Source organism: Notamacropus eugenii, chromosome 3, assembly GCF_028372415.1.
Source record: "Notamacropus eugenii isolate mMacEug1 chromosome 3, mMacEug1.pri_v2, whole genome shotgun sequence".
NCBI lineage: Eukaryota > Metazoa > Chordata > Mammalia > Diprotodontia > Macropodidae > Notamacropus > Notamacropus eugenii.
In genome coordinates, this window is record NC_092874.1 from 391,823,048 (window position 1) to 391,844,600 (window position 21,553).

The following is a 21,553-nucleotide window of genomic DNA, read 5'->3' on the forward strand; positions in this document are numbered from 1 at the left end:
TGACCTGGGAACTTTGGAATTTGGCTATAATATTTCTAGGAGTTTTCATTTTGGAATCTCTTTCAGGTAGTGATAGTTCTAAGTCTTTCCATTTCTATTTTACATTCTGGTTCAAGCATATCTGGGCAGTTTTCCTCTACAATTTCTTGAAGTGTTATGTCTATACTTTTTTTTTTATCATGACTTTCATGTAGTCCAATAATTCTTAAACTATCACTGCTTGATCTATTTTCAAGTCAGTTATTTTTCTATGAGATATTTCACATTTCTTCTATTTTTTCATCCTTTTGACTTTGTTTTATTGTTTCTTGATATCTCATGGAGTCATTAGCTTCCACTTATATTGAACAATTTTTAAGGAATTATTTTCTTCAGTGAGCTTTTGTAATGTTTTTTTTTAACCATTCCAATTCTCCCTTTGAGATATTGTTTTCCTAAATGTTTTATTTTTGGTGGCTCTTTTCTTTCTTTTTTACCATGTTGTTAATTGTCTTCCTTTGCTTTTATTTCATTGCGTATTTTTCTTCTACCACTCTTAACTGATTTTAAAAAAATCTAATCTTTTTCAAGAATTCTTACTGAGCTTGTGTCCAATTTACACTTTGTGTCTTTGGGGCTTTGTTTTCACTTTAATTGTTTTGACTTCATCGTCTTCTTCTGAGTTTGTATCTTGCTCTTACTTGTCATCACAGTATTTTTTTTATGGTTAGGTTTGCTTTGTTGTTGTTATTTGCTTGTATTTTTCTTCCTATTTCTTGATTTGTAGCTTTATGTTAATGTTGGGCTCTTTTTCTAACATGAAGGGTGGAGGGGCAGTTTTTCAAGCTTCAAGCTTTTTTGCACTGCTGTTTTCAGAGCTAGTTCTGGGGGTTTGGAAGTTTTTGGTACTTGCAGGTGGTGTGATCTGGGGAGCAGTGTGGTAACTGGTTTCTTAAAATCTGGTCCCTATTCAGAAAGAGCCCCTTATCCCTAGGTACTGAAATTTATACTGCTCCTCATGGTCCCTGATTCCTTGAGATTGAAACTACTACTGCCTTTCAGGGTTTTTTTCTCCCCCTTTACTGAAAGTGCTCCTCTTTGTCCTTGAACTATGACCCAGAGGTGAGTATAGGTAAAGAAGCTGCCAAAAGCATCTATTCTTGCATCCAGTGCTTTCAGAGGAGTCTCCCATCATTTCTTTCTGACCACTTTCTAGGCTCCCTTACTGTCTCTCCCTTGAGAACTCCCAAAACTGTTGCTGCTTTTGTCAATGCCATCTTGTCCCTGTGTTTCATATACATGGGTCGGATCTGTGCTGTATCACAGATCTCTCCTCTCTCCTCTCTCTCTCTCTCTCTCTCTCTCTCTCTCTCTCTCTCTGTCTCTCTCTCTAATTTCTAATGTTTTCTTGAGTAAGAAGAATGTCTTACTTTGACCTTTTGTTGATTTTGTCACCCCAGATTTTGATTTGAGGTGATGTATTAAAGTTGTTTGGAGGGGAATGTTGGAAGGGCTTAGGTGAATGCTTTCTCTCTTCTATCATCTTAGCTGCACCCCTGGAAATCACATCCAGAGTTTTAATATCAGTATTCTCAGGGTGATGCTGGGTTGACTGTGAATCATGGAACACAATAGTATCTGAAAGAATCAAAATTGTGAATGACCCAAAAAGTAATGGAGAAGGATATAGGGCAGGCAGAAGTAAGCTGCAGCTTGCTGCCAATAATAGTTTGCTTTTAAGAAACAATGTAGGAGATATCATTTTGGAAATGTATGATCAAAAAAGAAAATATACACATGAGGGATCAACATCTATGCATATAATTTCTAGATGGAATCTCCATGGGGGGATATGAATGAGAATCACCCATGAGGAGAAACTCTGAATGAGTTACATTCTGTAGAGGAATATCCATTTTTGTTTCCCCCATTAGAATGTAAACTCCTGGCAAGTAGAGATCTTTTTAGTTTTGTCTTTGTATACCTAGCACCTAGCTCTTTATTAATGCTTATTGATTGATTAACAAAATCAGTTGTATTAAATTTTAGAAGAATTGAATTATGGTTCATTCAGTTCAACCATCTATCTCATATCTCTTCATTTTTTCTATAATAATCAATAAGAGATAGAATTTATATATATACTAAGGTTTGAAAAGAGCTTTATTTATCTCATTTATCCTTACAACAATCCTTTGAGGTAGATACTATTACCAGCTCCATTTCACGGGTGAGAAAACTAAGGCAGATAGAGGTTAAATGATTTGACCAGGGTCACAGGACTAGTAAATGCTGTTCACTCATTTCAATTGTGTCTAACTCTTCATCATCCCATTTGGAGTTTTTTTGGTAAAGATACTGGACTGTTTTGCCATTTCCTTCTCCAGCTTATTTTACAGATGAGGAAACTGGAGCAAACAGGATTAAGTGATTTGCCCAGTGTCACACAGCTAGTAAGGGTGTGAGGCTAGACTTGAACGCAGGTCTTCATGACTCCAAGCCCAGCACTTTGTCCACTATGTCTCCTAGGTGCCTCTGCCATAATGAAAATATAAGAAATGTTATCAAATGCTTTGTAATTGTAAAAGGTTTATAAAAATGCAGGTAAATGATATCTATTGCATTTCCCGGATTTTTTAAATTATTTTTAAATATATATATATTATTAAAATAGGCTAGATGATAGGAAGATATTCAATTAAGTAAATTTTGAACAAATACTTAATCAACAAACATTTTTGAAGTGACTACTTCTAGGTAAGCACTGTGATAGGTACTAGGAATCAAAAGACAAAAATAAAATATTCCCTGCTCTCAAGCAACTTATATTCTATTGGGAGAGAGAATATGTACACAAGTATATGTAAAATAAAAGGCATAATGATCAGATTGCATGCCAGGTGGGGGGCAGGGGAAGGTAGGGAGGGAGAAGAATTTAGAACTCAAAATCTTATAAAAGTGAATGTTGAAAAAAGAAAGTAAATAAATTAATTAAAAAATAAAAAGTGCATTTTGAGAGGAGGGCAGCTATTGCCAGTTACTATTATTGAGCTAGTGGGAAATAGAGGAAGGGTGTGTTTTGCACAAATAAATATTATAATATAATACAGCATAATGGATGAAAGAAAGGGTCAAAGGTGATATACAGACAAAATTCTCAAGAAAAACTCACAAAAGGGAAGAGAAACAAGAAAAGTCTTGTAGAGGATAGGGCATACAGGAAGAGTCTTGAAGGATGTCATCAAGTGAAGATGAGAGAGGTAGTATGTTCTGCCTATGTGAAAAGGTCTATGGGAACATATAGTGCTGGGGACAGCAGGATGAGATCATGTGATAACCAGTGACCACTTTTCATGAGCAGACAAGATGCTCATGAAAAGAAGCAGGGTTTAACTGATTATAGGTATGTAAATCTTAGGTCTTTTTTATTACCAGCTAGCAGACCCAGCATATCCTTTCTTCCTCTTTCTTCTATCTAGGTCCTTGTTTTCCCTCTGCCCCCTTCACTTCCCTAAAGCATTGTGACCACTCTATCCTAGGAATAATTAGCTGGTGTGGGCTATGTGAAGGGCCCAAACCCAAACCACATCACATTACCCACAGGTAAGAGGATCATATGAATGTAGACTTTGAGATGGAAAGGAGCATACAGTAAGAATCCATGGGACTCTCAGGGTTCCATGGATAGATTTAATGGGATCTGTGAACTTGGAAAAAATGGGCTTTTATTTATCCTAACTTTGAGTGGAAATCTAGCATTTCCTTGAATTCCTTAAAAAATATTATTCTGAGAAGGGTCTATATAATCTTCACCATACTATCAAAGGCCTCTATAACATGCAAAAAAAAAAAAGATTAAAAATGCCTATTTTAGAGGTTCTCCAGTTCAACCCCTTTATTTTAGAGATAAGGAAACTCAGACTGGGAAAGGTTAAGTGATCTATCCAAAGTCATGCAGGTGGCAGGGTCAGAAGTTGAACCCAGTTTAGTTACATTAATGATGTTAACTCTATGAATACCTATCTTTGCAGGTGATTACCAGTTCCTAAGAATGTTCCATTGATTCATCTCTTGACCTAGTGTCACAGAGTAGCAGGCACATTTAAAAAGAACTCATAGCTTTTATCCCTGAAGGACCAAATAGTTTTTTAAATTTTATTAGTATGCACCTACCTAGTTGGTCCAAAGCACAGTGTTGAACTTGGAATCAGTAAGATCTGAGCTCAACTCACTCCAGCCTTAAATACTAAATAGCTATGTGAGCCTGGACAAGTCACTTAAGCCCAATTGCCTCCTACAACAAAGAGTCTACCATTTGACACTGTGCTGAACACTTTACAAGTAATATCTCATTTGATTCTTATAACAACCCTGGGAGGTAGGTACTACTAGTATTTTCATTTGACAGGTGAGGAAACTGAGACAGACAGAAGTTAAGTGACTTACCCAGTCACACGGTAGGTCTCTGAGGCTGGATTTGAACTCATTTCTTTCTGATACCAGGCTTCGTGCTCAGTTCACTGTACCACCTTGATGCCTCCAAATAAGTTAAATAAACATTGTAAAGTGCTTAACAATCTTAAAGTGCTGGTTAAGTGCTAATTATTAATAAACACTAGGCCAAGGAAGTTGAAATTACATTGAATATTAAAATATATTTGCTCTTCTTGAGACAGGAATCCAATTTTCATTATTTAAGTTACGATATAAAGTTCTGTTGATCAGATCCTCATATCAGTACATCATGGCTCAATTGTACTGTATTGGCTAGACTGGATTTATTAGAGCTAGAAGGCACCTCATGGCAGTTCATTTCACCTTTGAGAGTATCAATTTCCTTATTTATTTATTCCAAAAAAATCATGGGCTGGGGTAGATTGCATGGAGTGACTGGATTAGACGATGTCTAAGCTTCCTTCCTGCTCTATATCCTATGAACCTGTGATATAATCCAACCTTCATTTTACAGAATGAGAAACTAAGTCCCTGGGAGGTTAAGTGACTTGCCCAAGGTCACACAGGTCATCTGTGGTGCAGAGAGGACAAGATTCATGCTCTCCCCCCATGTGAATTGGTTAACACTCTGTAATGTACCTTTTGTGGATCTCCATACCCTTTCTGTAAATTAGCCTGAATATTTAATTTTGGTGATTAGTTCATCATTCTTTCTAGAGGCAGAGTAATGCCTCCTATAATAATAACAACAGCAAATTACTATTTTTGTATTATTTGCTTCCTGCCCACTCTTCCTGAAATAGAACCGTAGATTCTTAGAGTTGGAAGGAAACTTAGAGGCCATCTCGTATAAGCCATAACCTGCACAGGAATTCCTTCTATAACTTGCCTGACCAAAATGAAGGAGGTCTATTTTTTTGGTTTGTTTGTGTGTGTGTTTTGAAAAAAGACTGCTAATTCATAACTGCTCTTTTTTTTGCAAAGAGACTTTATATGAGGTGAAGTTCAGGCCAAAGGTGACCTGGCTTGGCGACTCTCTTAGGAGGTGTGTTTAAAGTAGGTTGAAGTGAATCGTATTATGGCTACATCCATGCTTCTTGTGTATATGTTCCCCATATTTCTCCAGATTTCCCCAGATTTTTCCTCCTGGATAGTGTCTTGGTCATATCTTCTTTATTTAAGAAATAATCTAAGAAAAAGAATGCTTTTTTCATTGGTAGTTCAGTTACTCTTGAAGCTGACCTGCATGCCACTAGGTGAGATGAATGGATTATTATTACTGTAAGCACCTTTGTAAGGTTGTGTCATGAAGTAAGGTTCTGGCTTGCCTGAGTCTTTGCCCTAGTTCTTGTACTTTCAGTTTTTCTTGAATGCTGGTTTGAACATGACTGTTTCTTCTTCACATCTGTCTCTATACATATTATAGTTAAATGATTTTTCTATACCTTGGCCTGAATATTTAATTTTGGGTGAGAGTATAGGTGATGGTGGCAAGGAATATTGAACACAACAGGGTGGAAATGTCATCAGGGAACCCAGAGAGAGGTATATTTTGGTCTTAGATGCTCATGGAGTTTCTTGATAGGAAAGAAGAAGCTTCTGGGGTTGTTTGTTTGTTAGAGAATTTTCAGGAAAAGTAACTTTTTGGGGCTGCCTTCTCTGTGGCATTCCATTTCCAAAAATGTCTAATTTGATTTGACATTGACTAATGCAGTATGATCAGACATAATCTGATCTTATTAACTCTGATCAGACCATATTAGCAAACATCGAATTCTATTTGAGAGATGTGCACATGCTATAAATGAGGGGACACCTTGAGATCAGATAGCATTAGGAGAACTTACCATTTTAATTTCATCTCTTAAAAGAGTTTGGAGCCAGCAAACACAACACAGGAACTGATAAAGTCCTTGGTCCTTGGACGGCAGTGCTCCCCAACAGGACACAATTCCCAACTGGCCAGGCCCATTTATTGCTCTCATGTTCCATCTTTTCTGTGTAGTGCCAGAGACTAAGGGCTCTGAGACAAGTGTGGTCTGGGGAAGAGGCTTCAGTCTGAAACATCAGATACAAAAGTAGGCAATTTAAATCTATAGGCACCACAGTGAGCTCTCCTGATGAATCCATGCTGCTCAACTTGGAAGACCAGGATAGGAAAAAAACCCCAAAACAAAACAAAGCACACATTCCTAGTCACTTCTCTAGAAACACATTCACAAAAGAATGTAAGATCTTTGGACGCAGGGACTATTTCAGTTTTTTTTTAAACCCCAGAGTTTAATATGGTGCCTATCATCTTGATCTATTGAACAAAAGACACATTACCCTGAGAATCCTCTTGAACATTAGTTTAAGTAACCTCATATAATTCAAGCTACGCATCTTTTTAAAGAGATTGGCAATTAGCTTCCATCTTGTTTTTTCCTCAACCATGACTCATATTTCCACAGTACTTTAGAGCCACCAAGGAAGCCAGAGAGAACTCACACACAAGGATTGGGCCAAGGAGGGCAGCACATACACTATAAAGAGCACTGGAATGATAGTCAGAGACCTTGGGTTCAAATCCCCATTTATCCATTTACTATCTCCATTACCATGTACAAATTACCTAACTTCTTTGGAACTCTGTTTCCTCATCTGGAAAATGAGGGGTGAGACTAGATGACCTCTAAGGTCACTGTTGCTGAGGAGTTGTTTTTAGTAGTGTTCGACTCTTTGTGACCCATTTGGGGTTTTCTTGGCAAAGAGACTAATTGTAAATCAATGATCTTATGACTTTTGAGGACAGCCCTGACTATATCATCCAATTTTGGTTGGAAATCCCATTGAATTTACCCCTTACTGTATTACTGTGGAATTACATTAATCTGATTAGCAGCACCAAAGGATGACCTTACTAAAGGCTGTTTTTAAATAGTCCATAATTAAATACTGCTTCTATCCCAGGGAGCTAGATGGGAGAATGAACAGAGTACTGAGTGTGGAGTCAAGAAGACCTGAGTTCAATTCAGGCCTTGGGACAGTTACTTGTGTAACTCTGGGCAAGTTGCTTAACCTCTGTCTACCTCAGTTTTCTCAACTGTAAAATGGGGAGAGTACTAGCGCCTACTTTCCACAGGTAGTCTAAGGCTTGATTGAGATAATATCTGTAAAGCACTTAACACACTACCTAGAACACAGTAGGCTTTTAATAAATGCTTGTTTTCTCGCTTCCTTTTTTCCTAATTGTGTTTCCTAGTCAGTGTCTCTATCTTTCTTGCTTTGCTGCCAATATAGCAAGTTTTAATATTTCACTTGTTTGCTTTCTGTTAGTGCCTAGGATCCCTCACTACCACTCCTCACTTAGGCCTGTTCTCCTGGAAATGTACCATGTTTCTGGGAATTGGACTAGATGACTTCTAAGATCCCTTCCAGATTCCTGATCTCTTAATACAATATTAATTAATCCAGTTAATGGGAATGACAGATGCTAATAGGTGACACCTTCCCAAGACCACCTTTGAGCAAGTTCACTATTCCACTCATGGCCTTTTATTATCTATAAAATGAATGCCAGACTTTCTTGTTTTCCAAGATCCTTTTCAGATCTAACCTTCTAGGTTAGATGGGACATCATACCTCAAACATCATAAACTCATAGAGCTAGAGGAGACAAAACTGGTTCTGGAGTCAGAGGGTCTAGGTTCAAATCCTTCTACTGTCATTCATTACCTGGCTGACTTAGAACAAGCCACTCAGAAATCATTTAGCCTGATATATTCATTTTACAGTTGAAGAATTGAAGCCCAGAAAGGTGAACCCAGAACTCAGGTACTAAATGTTCTAGTTAGGCCCATGAGATCCTGTGGTTGCCTTCGAAGTATAACCTATCAATAATTGTAGAAGGCTATTCCAGCTGGTGAAAGTAGCGAATGTTCGATCACTCGTAGTCTTGGGAGTCAGGAATGTGATGGAGCATTGAGAGTTCTAGTTACTTTAGCTGTGCTTGACTGCTTCCCATTCAAATTCTAAACAAAGTTTAGAACAAAGTTCATTACAATGTTGTAACTTGTCTTAGGACATCAGTAACATGGATACTGGATCAAAAAAATTATCCAGCCAATTGTTATTATGAGTGCTGGATCAGGTTAATGGCCTGAGGAAGCCAAGTTTCTATTTCTGACAACAAGAGGTCATGTAAGAGCTATTTCAAAGAATCTCAAAGTTGGAAGGGATTGTTACCTAGTTCAATCTATACCTGATGTTGAAGAAATTGACACTTGCCCTCCATGTTTTGTTTTGTTTTGTTTTTTAATTGTAGCTCACATTTTCCATAGCACTTTTATAGCTACACACTAGTTTATTTATATTATCTTGAGAGGTAATGTGGGGTAGTGAATAGAGCACTGGTCTTATGATCAAGAAGTTCTGAGTTTGAATCCTGTCTCAGACACTTATTAGCTGTGTGATCCTGGTCAAGTCACTTAACTTCTTGGTTTCCTTCAAATGAAAACGAAGGAGTTGCCCTATTTAAAGTTCTCTAAGGTTTTTCCTGCTCTGAACCTATAATTTTATTGAACAAAGGCTGGAGAATAATGGTATAGAAATGTCATTGGGCAAATCTGGAAGACCCTAGTTCAATTCCCTGAGAGACAGTGTGGAGAAAATACTGGCTCTGGGTTAGAGAGACTATGTTCCACTTTTCCTTCTATCTGCTTTTGAACCTCAATGAGTCTCTCAGTTTCTTCATCCACATTTTTATGTTCATCCTTCATTGCTGAAGAAGACCATGCCATCAGAGAAATGATGACATGATTTGCACGTGACTTTGTTTTGAGTGAGGGAGGGCTGTGCAGGTCACCAGCCTCACTTCTCCTCCAGAGCCATCTTATGCATATTAACAAGAAAATATCTCCACAAATACTGATCTCCCGGTTCCTCAACTTATAATTTTCGATGATTCACTCTCTACCTCACTGAAGCTACACACAGTTATGGCTGCAGTCTTGATCTTGCCATAACCTACAAATGCACTACTTCCATGTCCATGAATTAAGAAATTCCATTATCTGATAAATCTGGTATCATTCCTCCTCTCCCTCTATCTTGCAACACCCCTTCTTTGTCCCATCATGGCCTCTAATACCTTTATCCCCTTAGTTCTTTACTAGGTCATCACTCATGCACTGATTACACTCTCTCCTTTTCTCTATCTTGACCCCTTGAAGAACTAATTCAACTCTACCCTGCCCTCTTCTTTTCAGTCTCCTTATCCTATCAAAGAACTTTCCTAGACAAGCTTCAGTTGTGGATTACTCCTTCCATTTGCTATCATGACTCCTTCTCATGTACAAAGATGGAGAAAATCATGATACCATGCTGACTGGGTCTGCTATGAATTTATTTTACATAACATTAACTAGGTACTCACTTTGGCAAGGCTATCCTTTAAATTATTCTAATTGATTTTCTATCCCACTTACGATACCAGCTTTTCCAAACCTTTAAAACCCTTCTCAGGCCTTCCATATATCTGCCTCCTTTGCCCTCTGAGCTGAGAAACCTTGCCTCATATTTTGCCAAAAAAGTGAGATTATTTACTGAGAGCTCCCTCTTCTTCTCTTCTATTAATCTCATATTCCTAAGACAATTTCTACCACTATTTTCTCTTTCACTCCTATCTCATGGAAAAGAATGGCCTTTCTCCTTGGCAAGGGTGACCCCTCCACCTGTGCAAGCAATATCATTCCATCCTGTCTTCTTCAGCAGACTTTTTTCCTTTCTATCATCCCCATTTTCACTAATCTTCAATCTCTTCTTGTCTCTACTACTTAAAAGTATACTCACATCATCCTGTCCTCAAGAAACTCTCTTGATCCATCCATCTCTGCTAATTGCCATCTATATTTCTCCTCCCTTTTGTGCCTAAACTTGAGAAGGCCTTCTGTAATAGATGCTTCTACTTTCTTTCCTCTCTCTCTCTCTCTCTCTCTCTTTCTCTCTCTCTCTCTCTCTGTCTCTCTCTCTGCAGTTTGGCTACTGACATATTCATCCAACTGAAACTGCTCTCTTCAAAGTTAACAATTATTTCTTAACTGCAAAATCTAATATCTTTTTCTCAATCCTTATTTTTCTTAACCTCTCTGCAGCTTTTGACATGGACTAACATCCTCTTCTTTATATTCTCGTTTCCGGGTTTGCATGGTGCTGATCTTTCCTGGTTCTCCTCCTACCTGTCTGACCACTCCTTCTCAGTCCCCTTTGCTGAATTTTCATTCAGGTCATGCCTACTAACCATGAGTGTTCCCTAGACTCTGTCCTGGGCTCACTTCTTATTTTCTTCTATACTGTTTCACTTAGTCATCTCATAAGCTCCTATGGTTTCAATGATCATCTCTACGCAGATGATTTTCTGATCTGTTGGTCTCACCTCAACCTCTCTTCTGACCTCTGGCCAATCTCCCATTGTCTATCGGACATCTTGAACTGGATGTCCCATTTACACTCAACATGTCCCAAACAGAACTCAATATCTTTCCTCCCAACACTTTCTTCTTCCTAACTTCCCTATTATTATGGAGGATACCACCATCTTCCCAGTCACCCAGACTCACATCTGAGGTATGCACCTCAAGATCTCTCTTTCACTCTTTGTATTCAATCACGAAGTCCTGCCATTTCTATCTTTGTAACATTGCCTTCCTGATGTCATTGGTTCTCTTTGAAAATGAAAGACAAACAATATATGAGGCTGGTTGGCACAGTGGATAGAGTGCTGGGCTTAGAGTCAAGATGACTCATCTTCCTGAGTTCAAATCTAGCTTCAGATACTTACTAACTGTGAGATGTTGGGCAAGTCATTTAATCCAATTTCCCTCAGTTTCCTCATCTGTAAAATGAGCTAGAGAAGGAGATGATAAGCCACTCTAGTATCTTTGCCAAGATGATCCCAAATGGGGTCACAAAGAGTCAGACATGAATGAAAGAAATGAGCGATAACAACCACTACTCTCCCAGTCAACTTGAAGACTTCTCTTTCACTTATACTCAAGCAGTTGCCAAGTATTAACATTTTTACCTTTGTAACATCCCCCATATACCCATTTTTCCCCTTTGACACTGCCACTACCCTGATGCAAGGACTCACTGTTGTTGTTGTTGTTGTGTGTTCATTCTTCATTGCTGGAGAAGACCATGCCATCAGAGAAATGATGACATGACTTGCACTTGACTTTGTTTTGAGTGAGGGAGGGCTGTGCAAGGTCACCAGCCTCACTTTCTCCTCCTGAGCCATCTGGACCCAGTGGTCTGATTTTCATCAGGATGACTGGAGATGGCCCAGGATGCACTGGGAGACCTTGGCCCCATTAGACCTCATTACCTCAAACCTGGACAATCGCTATTGGTTGGTCACACTGCCACAGATTCTCTCTGCTTCACTGTGTTTTCCTGTGTAAGCTGCCAAATTGATCCTTCTAAAGCAAATCTGACCATTTCCTTATTCCCTCCCCCACATCCCCGTTCAATCAACTCCAGCAGCTTCCCTCTGCCTTCAGTATCAAATCTAAAATTCTCTAACTTTTAAAGATTTTAGTAACCTGACCCTTTCTAGTCTTCTTACACCTGACTCATCTTCATGTACCCTGGATGTTCTTCTATCTTCAGACTCCAAATGTACTCACTGGCCACTCCCCATTCCTGAAAAGCTCTCCCTTCTCATCTGCCTCTTAGTTTTACTGACTTTCTTTGAGGCTCAACTATTGTCCCACCTTCTCTAAGAAGCCTTTCCTCGTCTTTCTTACTCGTTGCATCTTCCTTCTTCAACTGCTCCTACTTAGCCCATCTATTTATTGTCTGTTTGTACATAGTTGTTATACATTTTCTCCCCATCAGACAGCTCCTTGAGAATGAGGACCGTCTTTTACCTTTCTTGGCATTCCTAGGCATGGTGCCTACCATCTAGTAGTCATTTAACAAATTGATTTGACTCTAAGGTCCCTTGTTGCACTCCATCTATGATTCTATGATCTTCCATTGACCAGCTGTGTGACCACAGATGAATCACTTTTACTCTCTGAGTCTCAGTTTACTCATCTGTAAAAAGGAAATAATCATCATCATGATCATGAACACTGCAGACCAGGTACAGGGAAAAGTCCCTGTAAATCATAAAGCACTATAGGAATTTGAATGGTGTTTATTATTGTCTCTCTCCCCTTAGGTCTGTAATAAGCTCTTATTGCCTATGAATTTATTTTTAACCCTTCCCAAACACCTTTTTATCAGATGACCCTTTTTCAGTCTCTTTTTACCATGCCTGAATCATCTCTTAGGATAACACATTTCATGTGTTTACTACCTGCTGAGTAAAGTAGCAATTCTTCCTATTTCTCCTAAAATTACCACCTTCAGACTTCCTGGGAGGTTTCCTCATTCTAGAGTTCCCTGGCCTTTCTCTCCCCATGCAGCCTCTCCAGGCAATGAGAAGCAATAAAATAGTCAGAGCACAGGCAGCAGGAGGGAGCCCACTAAGGGTCCTGGCTAGTTCACAAAGGGAAAATAAAGTTGGCTCTAGGCAATCTTTCTACCTTAGGTAAGAACCAAACAAGTCAGGGGGTAAATATTTCCAGCCCACTCATTTCCATTAATTTTTTTTGGGGGGGGGTGTGGACTAATGAAAGGGTACCAATTTAGCATTCAGGAAATCCCATAATGCTTATACACCTGGTGAATTTGATATTCTCCCTTTTGTCCCCCATTGTCCTTATGCCCACTCTCATTTAATTCTCTAAGCCCTCATTCCCACCCCAACTGAATCCTGGACTAGCCACTCAACTATTTTATTTTTTTTTCATTCAGCAAATATTCCTATTGAATTTAACATAAGGCAACTTGAGATTTCTGGCAAGTCTCACAAACTTTACATTTCCTCTGTTACCTCACATATAAATTGCTAGTTTCCCAGCTCAAAGGGACCTGCCCCATAGTAATCTGATTAAGTTTCATCTATAAACCATGCAAACACTTTGTGTTTAGACATGATGCTGCAGAATGATCAGAATGCTTCTTTTTTACCCTTTTGTCCTTTTCATCCATATCATCCACAGAATGATAACCTTTTTATCTCTTTCTCATCCAGAAAGAGCAGCATATCGGGAATCACCCCCTCCCCCTTTTAAATTTTGTCTTTTGTCCAATAGGTCTTGAGTATTCCTAGTTATCTGGAATATGAGATTGATGTCAGGTAGATCTATCCTAGCAGTTCTTAAACTTTTTGGTCTGCAAATCTATGACATTATAATTGAGTTTGGGGTTTGGTCAGGGTCTAGTTGGAGGTGTGGCAGCAGCAGAGACGTGTGATATGTACAATCTTGGCGCAAAAGGGCATGGTCTATGCTCTAGAGAGATCAGCCTTTGTACTCATGGGGGTTAGAGAGAGGGGAAAGGAACCCTAGGAGAGAAATGATAGGGGAATGGATTTTAGGGCCAGTGAACATCGTGAGGCAAGGATCACGGAGGGAGCACATTCCTCAGGATGTAGGCAGGCTGGAGCAAAGCTCTGTTTGTCCCAAACCTGTCATGGCTCTGCCAATCTGTGATAGACTTGGTGAATTTAATTTTCTTTTTGTATGTCCCACCATACTTATCCCTTTTCCTCTAACTGCACTTTACAAAGAAGCCCTAGTCCAGGCACTCATTCCTTTCTTCATTTATTCATTCACTGTGTAAAGTTTTTTTCTTGAGTACTTGGGGAATCCTTCTCTCACTGTGGACACATAGAATGTCATGAACTGCAGGTTCAAAGGACTCTGTTAATCTATTGTAAGGTAAAGCTAGGATTCAGCAGCCCCTACCAATATGTTGGTGGGCCTGGGTTTGAATTCCCATTAGCTCCAGAGCTTACTATCTGTGGAACTTTCGGCAAATCTCTTCCACTCTCCAGGGCTCAGTTTCCTCATTTGTGAAATGAGAAGCTTGATTAGGTGACTTCTGAAGTACCTTTAAAGTACTTTTTTTTTCCACCCTCTCCTGAGATCATGAGAAGATAATTGTAGTGTCCATGGCACCTACAGCTCATATGTGATGATAAGTTTAGAGTAGGAAGGGACCTTAGAAGCCATCTAATTCAACCCTCTTATTTTACAAGATGAGGAAAACTGAGCACCAATGAAGTTGAATGACTTTCCCAAGATCACATAGGTAGTAAATGACAGGATACAGAAGTTGAACCTAGGCCTTCTGATTTGAGTTCATTAAAAAAATTCATAAAATCTAAAAATTCTAAACATTATTATCTCATACCCTAACAGGGAAGTGCTATATTATTATCACTATTTTATAAATGAGGAAATTCAAACTCCATTAAGTAGCTTGTTACTAGTAAATGTTAGAGCAAATTTGAACTAACATTCCTCCAACTACAAGTCAATACTCGTTCTGTTATTCCATATTATCTTTGTTTCTCGTGTAAATAAACCAAAAACCAACCCAAATCTCTCTAATTTTTTGTATAAAGTTCTTGAATAAAGCCCTCAGTGCCTTTTTCTTAGATTTAGCTGGGCATGGGGGTGAGATAGAAAGAGGCTTTAACATGAACTAACGTGGCACATGGGAAAGTGGAGTCAAGGAGGCCAAAGTTCAAATCCCAGTTCTGGACTTATTCTCAGTGTAACCTAGGGCAAGTGACTTGACTTCTCTAGATCTCAGTTTCGCCATTTATAAAATGAAGAGGTTAGATTAGATGGCCTTTAAGGTACCTTCTACATATCAATCTATGATTATTTTGATGATATGATGCTCTCCCATGATTATACTTTCTTTTGAGTTTATAGAAAAGGGATTCTTTTGTACTATAAGAGAAAGATGATTTGGAGTTAGTGAATCTTCTGTGTTCAAAGATCAGTCTTGGTCTGCCATATCGGAGCAAGGTATCTCAGTACAAAAAAGTGCATAGCTCAATGCAAATAGATCAAGATGCTTTTTCCCACAGGCAATCAAGTAACCTTGTCACTGGATAACAGCCTACTTTGTTACAAAGAACTCCTAAAAAAACAACAAAAAAACTTTCTATACTTTCTCAACTTTGAAGTCAGAAAGCCTAGGTTCAAATCCTGCTTCCTGTAATTTACTACCTATGTGATCTTGGGAAAGTCATTCAACTTCACTGGACCTCAGCTTTCCTCATCTGTAAAATAAGAGGGCTGGATTAGGTGGCTTCTAAGGTTCCTTCCTGCTCTAAACCTATCATCACATATGACCTGTAGGTGCCATAGAAACTAGAACTATCTTCTCAAGGTCTCTGGAGAATGTGGAAAATACTTACTGAGTGAGAAAGTGTTAAACTCATTCCAGGCATTCAACTTGAATCACATATTTCAAAAGAGGACTCTGTCTATCAGATTTGTCACAGGTCTTCTAGAAATTAATCAATTTGATTCTGTTTTATCCAAAATCACTGCAGATACCATTTAACTTGTTTCAAAGGGATGAAAATTTGTTTCAGAGGATGTTCTGTGATACAGTGTTTTAAACGTCACATTTTTTTTTTTTTTTGGTAACTAGCTTGATCTGGGTGTAAATTCCAAAGAATTGAATACTTGGCTTGGGTGAAAGAAGTATTTTCCATTAAAATGGCACAAGTATACAGTTCTTCTTCTCAGGGAGTTCTTGGTTTACTCAGTCAGTTAACAAGCCTTTATTAAGTACTTGCTGAGTACCAGGGACTATGCTAAACAGTGAAAATACAGGAATAATTTACTTCCCATTATACACTGAGGAGATAGATAATACCTCTTCCCCTCATCATGTCCCCTGCCACCTGGAATCCCACAGTGCTAGCAACTCCTCCAGTGTTTTACAAAATGGTGTAGGTCCAAACTGGTGCTAAATGCAAAACAGATGCCTGAAAGGAATTAGATCTTTAGATTCCATAGACATATGGAAAATTAATTACTTTTCCAATGCCAAATTTTAAAATACACATATATTTTAGATATGGCCCATGGCCATTTGAATACTAGTTAAAATAAAATCCCATGTACCCACTGGCGTTTGACAATGAGGCAGCAGTCTTGGGATTCCAGAAATGCATTAGACATAGGGAAGAGCCAGCCATATGGAACAGTTCTGAATTATGAAATCCACATCTTGGACTGTGACCATCTTCTGCCCACTAGTGTTTTCAATTAAAGTTCAGCCTCCCACCCCAAAAGAAGACTTTAGGGAATGTGCCCGGTAAGAACACGCACTTCAGGCTCAGTGTCCCTATGATTTTAATTGTACCTGAAGTGATAACTAACATTGCTCCTTACCTCTACCCTCCCCACCCCAATAATTTTGTTTTCAACAACATCAGAGAAAAGTGACTTAGCAGTGAGGTGTGTATCCCAACTTGTGTGTATTGTCTCTGTGTGTGTTTGTATTTATCCCAAACTATGCGGTTTTAGAGAAACATAGTATGATTTCAAATGTGCCAAAGAACTCATTCCTATTACCAGAAAAACCCACACAGCTGCTCAAAATAGCCTCTAAACTCAGTCAAGGAAGGCGGAGAGTTTAAAATCAAGTGGGTGACAATTTCAAGTCCAGAAATATGAGTTCAGCAAAAATTAATGTGTTTTTTTTTTTCGTCTAGGGATGGTACTGCATTTTATCTGCTTTGATGGGAGGCTGGAGGTGGAGATGAAAGGGGGAAGTGTTCACTTGGATAAAGTGGGACAGTGAGAGAATACTAGAATGCTGGTTCTTGAGTCAGAAGAGGTTCAAATACTGCCTCTAACTCATGGTCTGTGTGACTGTGAGTCACTTCACTTAGCTTCCCTGAGTCTCAGTTTTCTCATTTGCAGAATGAGAGGGGTCAAAGTAGGTGGCTTCTGAGGTTTCTTCAAGCTCATCTATGATAGTATTAAATCACAGTTTCACTAGGGTATCAACAAAAATGCAAGACAGGCAACTAGATGACACAGTGGATAAATTGGTGAGCCTGGAGTCAGGAAGTTCTAATCTGGCCTGAGTTCAAATTTGGCCTCCAACACTTACTGGCTGTATGACCCTAAGAAAGTCACTTAACCATGTTTTTCTTATTTCCTCATCTGTAAAATGAGTTGAATAAGAAAATAACAAAACAATCTTTGCAAAGAAAACACCACATAGGATCACAGAGTCAGACCTGACTGAAAATGACTGAACAGCAAGAATAGATACAATATGCTAGCAAACACCAAACAATTTTCTTCCTGTACACAAACACATTGAGTTTATAGTGTCTCTCTGAAAAATGAAATCTCCTTGATTCCAAGTATGGTATAAAGCTTTGAGCTGGCTTTGAACATTTTCCATCTAGTACTTTGATTCTAAATAGCATTTGGGTTTTCCAAAGATTTTCTGTCAGGCAGGGGTAGTATTTGAAGAATTAAAAACTAATTCACATAGGGAAGCACTTGATTGGCTCAGGGATATGGTTCGTTGCTGAAGTAAAAGGAGGTTGGGATTAGGCAACAGGCTAATGCTGAGAACAGTGGGCCCTTTTGTTTGCTATACTTGAAGGAATGGCAAGCAGCGTGGTCTTCTGGAAAGAGTACAACCTCTGGAATTTGAAGACCTGAGTTCCAAATTCATCTCTGACTCTTACTATCTGTGCTACCTGGGCAAGTCACTTGAGCTCCTTGCTCCTCAGTTCCCTCATTCCTTCATTAAATGAAGGAATGGAATTAGACAAGGCCCCTTCTAGATAGATCTCCAATTCTACAAAAGGCAGGGTAGGTTAACTGGAGACACTCAAATTTGGGAGAACTGAGAGGAAGACAAAGAAAACACCCTTGCAGCTAAGCCAGCTGTTGGGATGTCCATAATGTGAGCAGTACCCCATACTCCAAACCATGGCAACAGACAAGAGTGTCAGAAATGGATGGTGAAGAAAGGTTAAAGGTAAAACCAGGGGCATTGCTAGAGAGCTATAGACCAAGGCAGTTTAGAGGGTGATGGGTTCTTCACCATTTCATACATCAAGGCAGCTCCCAGGGATCTGAAGTAGTCTGGGTATTTTGTAGCTGGGGTTGGAGTCTGGGTTGGCAGATCAGGCTCCCAACAAAAAATGTCCCAGGCTGAGAGGTTACTTGGGTGGTGGAGATATCTAGCTTAAGAAGGAGAGCATGGCTAGGACAGAGTCAGCCAATTTATTGGAGAAAGAATAATCCAGGGAAACCTTACAGTAACCTCAGTTACAGTGAGTGTTACAGAGGAATGAAGTGTCCCACATAATTGAACACTCCAGTTAATCGAAGTTTACTGAAGGGGACTGGACTTCTGAGGTGATTTTAATCTCTAGATCTGTTATTGTATGAAATTACTACAAGTGCTATTTTTTTTTTTTTTTAGTTTTTAACCATTTGGGATGGAAATCCTTCTAAAATGCATCACTTAATTCAAACTTTAAAATATCTGCTAACAGAGCCCGTTAACAATTGGAGCTTAATCAGAAAATTAGAAAAACCATCTCTGAAAGCACATAAAACAACAGAAGATGATATGATTCAAAGACTACTATATCGACTTGTACAGTTTCTTCCATTCTCTGCTATATTTTGATTGTACATCATGGCTGGACAGAGACCAGAGGAAATCATGCAAACTGCTGATGAAGGCAGTTCAGATTATTGCTGCCAACCTTAATTTAGGCTGACACTTTTCTTACTTCTCTTTCCATCTCTCCCCACCCCCTGTTCATTAAAGAACAGTGAGTCACTCAGAGTTTCACCACTCTGAGTGGCAAAGTTAATTATAATCTAGAGCTCTTAACCTTTCTTCCAGTCAAGTGCTCTTGGCCAGATGAGATGCAGTACAATGTAGTGGCTAGAATTCTGAAATGGGTTTGAATTCTGCCTCAGACTTACAAGCTGTGTAACCTGGGGCACATAGCTTAACCTCTGAGCCAGAGCTCTTTCGACTGTACTATAAAACAATATAAAATAAAATACTTTGAAAACCTTAAATCTATTTTAAAATGTTAGTTATAATCATTATTAGATCTGTTTCTAATACATATTATCTATGAAACACTCACAAGTCACTTAACTTTCCAGGGTTCCAATCAACCCTTTAAGACTATGAATCGCAGAGTCTGAATGCAGTTCAAAGAATACTATTTGCTCTTTTTTTGTTTCATTTTGTTTATTCTTTTTCATGGTTCCTCTCATTCATTCAAATTCTTCTTTACAATATGATTAATGTGAAAATATGTTTAATGAGAATTTATATGTAGATTTTATATCTGATTGCATGTATCTTGGGGAGGGGGAGGGAAAAGAGGCAGAGAAAATTTAAAACTTATGAAAGTGAATGTTGAAAACTAAAAATAAATAAATTTATTTATTTGAAAAAGACTATAAGTTACAGAACAGTTGTTGATTTGCATTCATAGAGGGAAAAAAGATACTTGAAATTCTCTATTGTTTTCAGTCAATCAGTCATGTCTGACTCTTCATGACCTGAAGTCTGTCCAAGTTCATATTCATTCTCTACATCAAAGAAATAATAGATCTAGACCAAACATATATCTATATGCATATATGTTATAAATACATGCATGCATGTAAATGTATACATATATAATCAATCTGCATTCTGCTGCGAAAATGATCTGTATTTGAAAAAAATAGAGAGTTTTTGGATGACAGAAGTGGGAGAGGGGGAGAATGGAAGGAAGGGAGAATCACATTTCTCCTGCAACTGTAGTAGTAATGTTCCAGTGTGTGCTATTTATGACAGCTATGCATGTAAGCTGTTTCCTCTGAATTCCAAGAAAAGATGATGGTTTATTTATAATATATTTACCGGGGTTTGGGACAACTTCTGTTGCCTGTAGGCTGGAAAGTTTTCAAGAGGCTGCCATACTTGGTAGAAGAGATTTTCAAGCTGGGGAATAGGGAGAGTCAATAAGAAAATAGACGTAATACTCAGGAATATCAGTAATGACAGCAATCATAACATGCTTACACATCACTTTTAATACATTCATTACATAAAGTGAGTTATAAACCAAAGGCTGTGGCTCATATCTATAATCTGTGCTACTAATGAACCTGAGGCTAGCACATCTTTTGAGCCAGGGAAGTTCCGAGTTGCAATGAGCTAAAAGCAATCAGGGGTCATCGCTAAGGACAATATGAACAAAATAAGCCCCCAGGAGCATGGGGGCTTAGGAGGGGTCAGACACAGCGCTGGTCAAAGCTTTTGTGCCAATCAGTTGTGGGATTGGGTCATGAATTGCCTTATACTTAAACCCTGTAGAAAAATACAGTTTGGCTTTCTTAGACTAATCTTTTCTGTAGACAGTCCTATTATGACCCTCTCCAAATGGCTTATTTTCTTCTGATCCTAATTCAGGCTTAGTTTTAAGAGAGAAATGTTTAGATATCATAAGGATGCTAAAGGAAGAAACAAGTGAATTGCCTGGAACCTGCCACAGCTGGTCACAATTGACAATCGAGTGCTAAAATCTCAACAGGATGAATGGAAGTATGGAAACTGGTGTTTCCCTATAGAGTGGGTGGGACAGAGTGCTGAGGTGATGATGGTATGAATTGGGGGCTGCTCTCAAATTAGCTTCCCTCATATGACTTTCCAAAATGCCTGAAAGGACCATTGTCATTCTTTCAGGTTAAAAGCCATTGACACTGCCTCCACTTCCTCTCCTCCCACTCATTTCTCAACCATTTGCAGTCTGGCTTTCACTCCACAAATTAACAGACACTTCTCTCTCCAAGGTTACCAATGATCTCTTAATTGTAACATTTAACGGCATTTTTTCAGTCCTTATCTTTGATCTCTGCAGCTTTGGGCTCCATTGGTAAAATTCTTTCTTGTAGGTATTGTCTTTCCTTAGCTCATGAGGTATGTGGATGAGAGAATGAGTGAGAGCCATGGACACGGAGTGAGGAAATCAAGTTCACAATCCTTCCTGGGATGCTTGCTTTGAAAACCAGAGAAAGTGAAATTCCTTCTTCTTCCTCTTCCTCTTCCTTTTCCTCTTCTTCTTCTTCTTCTTCTTCTTCTTCTTCTTCTTCTTCTTCTTCTTCTCCTTCTTCTCCTCCTCCTCCTCCTCCTCCCCCTTCTTTTCCTCCTCCTCCTCCTTCTC

At 38.8% G+C, this 21,553-nt stretch overlaps 1 pseudogene; it reads right to left on the reverse strand.

Moving 5' to 3' along the window:
- The window catches only part of LOC140532232 (uridine 5'-monophosphate synthase pseudogene), a 31,224-nt pseudogene extending 9,884 nt beyond the window's left edge, over positions 1–21,340 (reverse strand).
- Between the last annotated feature and the right edge of the window lie 213 nt (positions 21,341–21,553).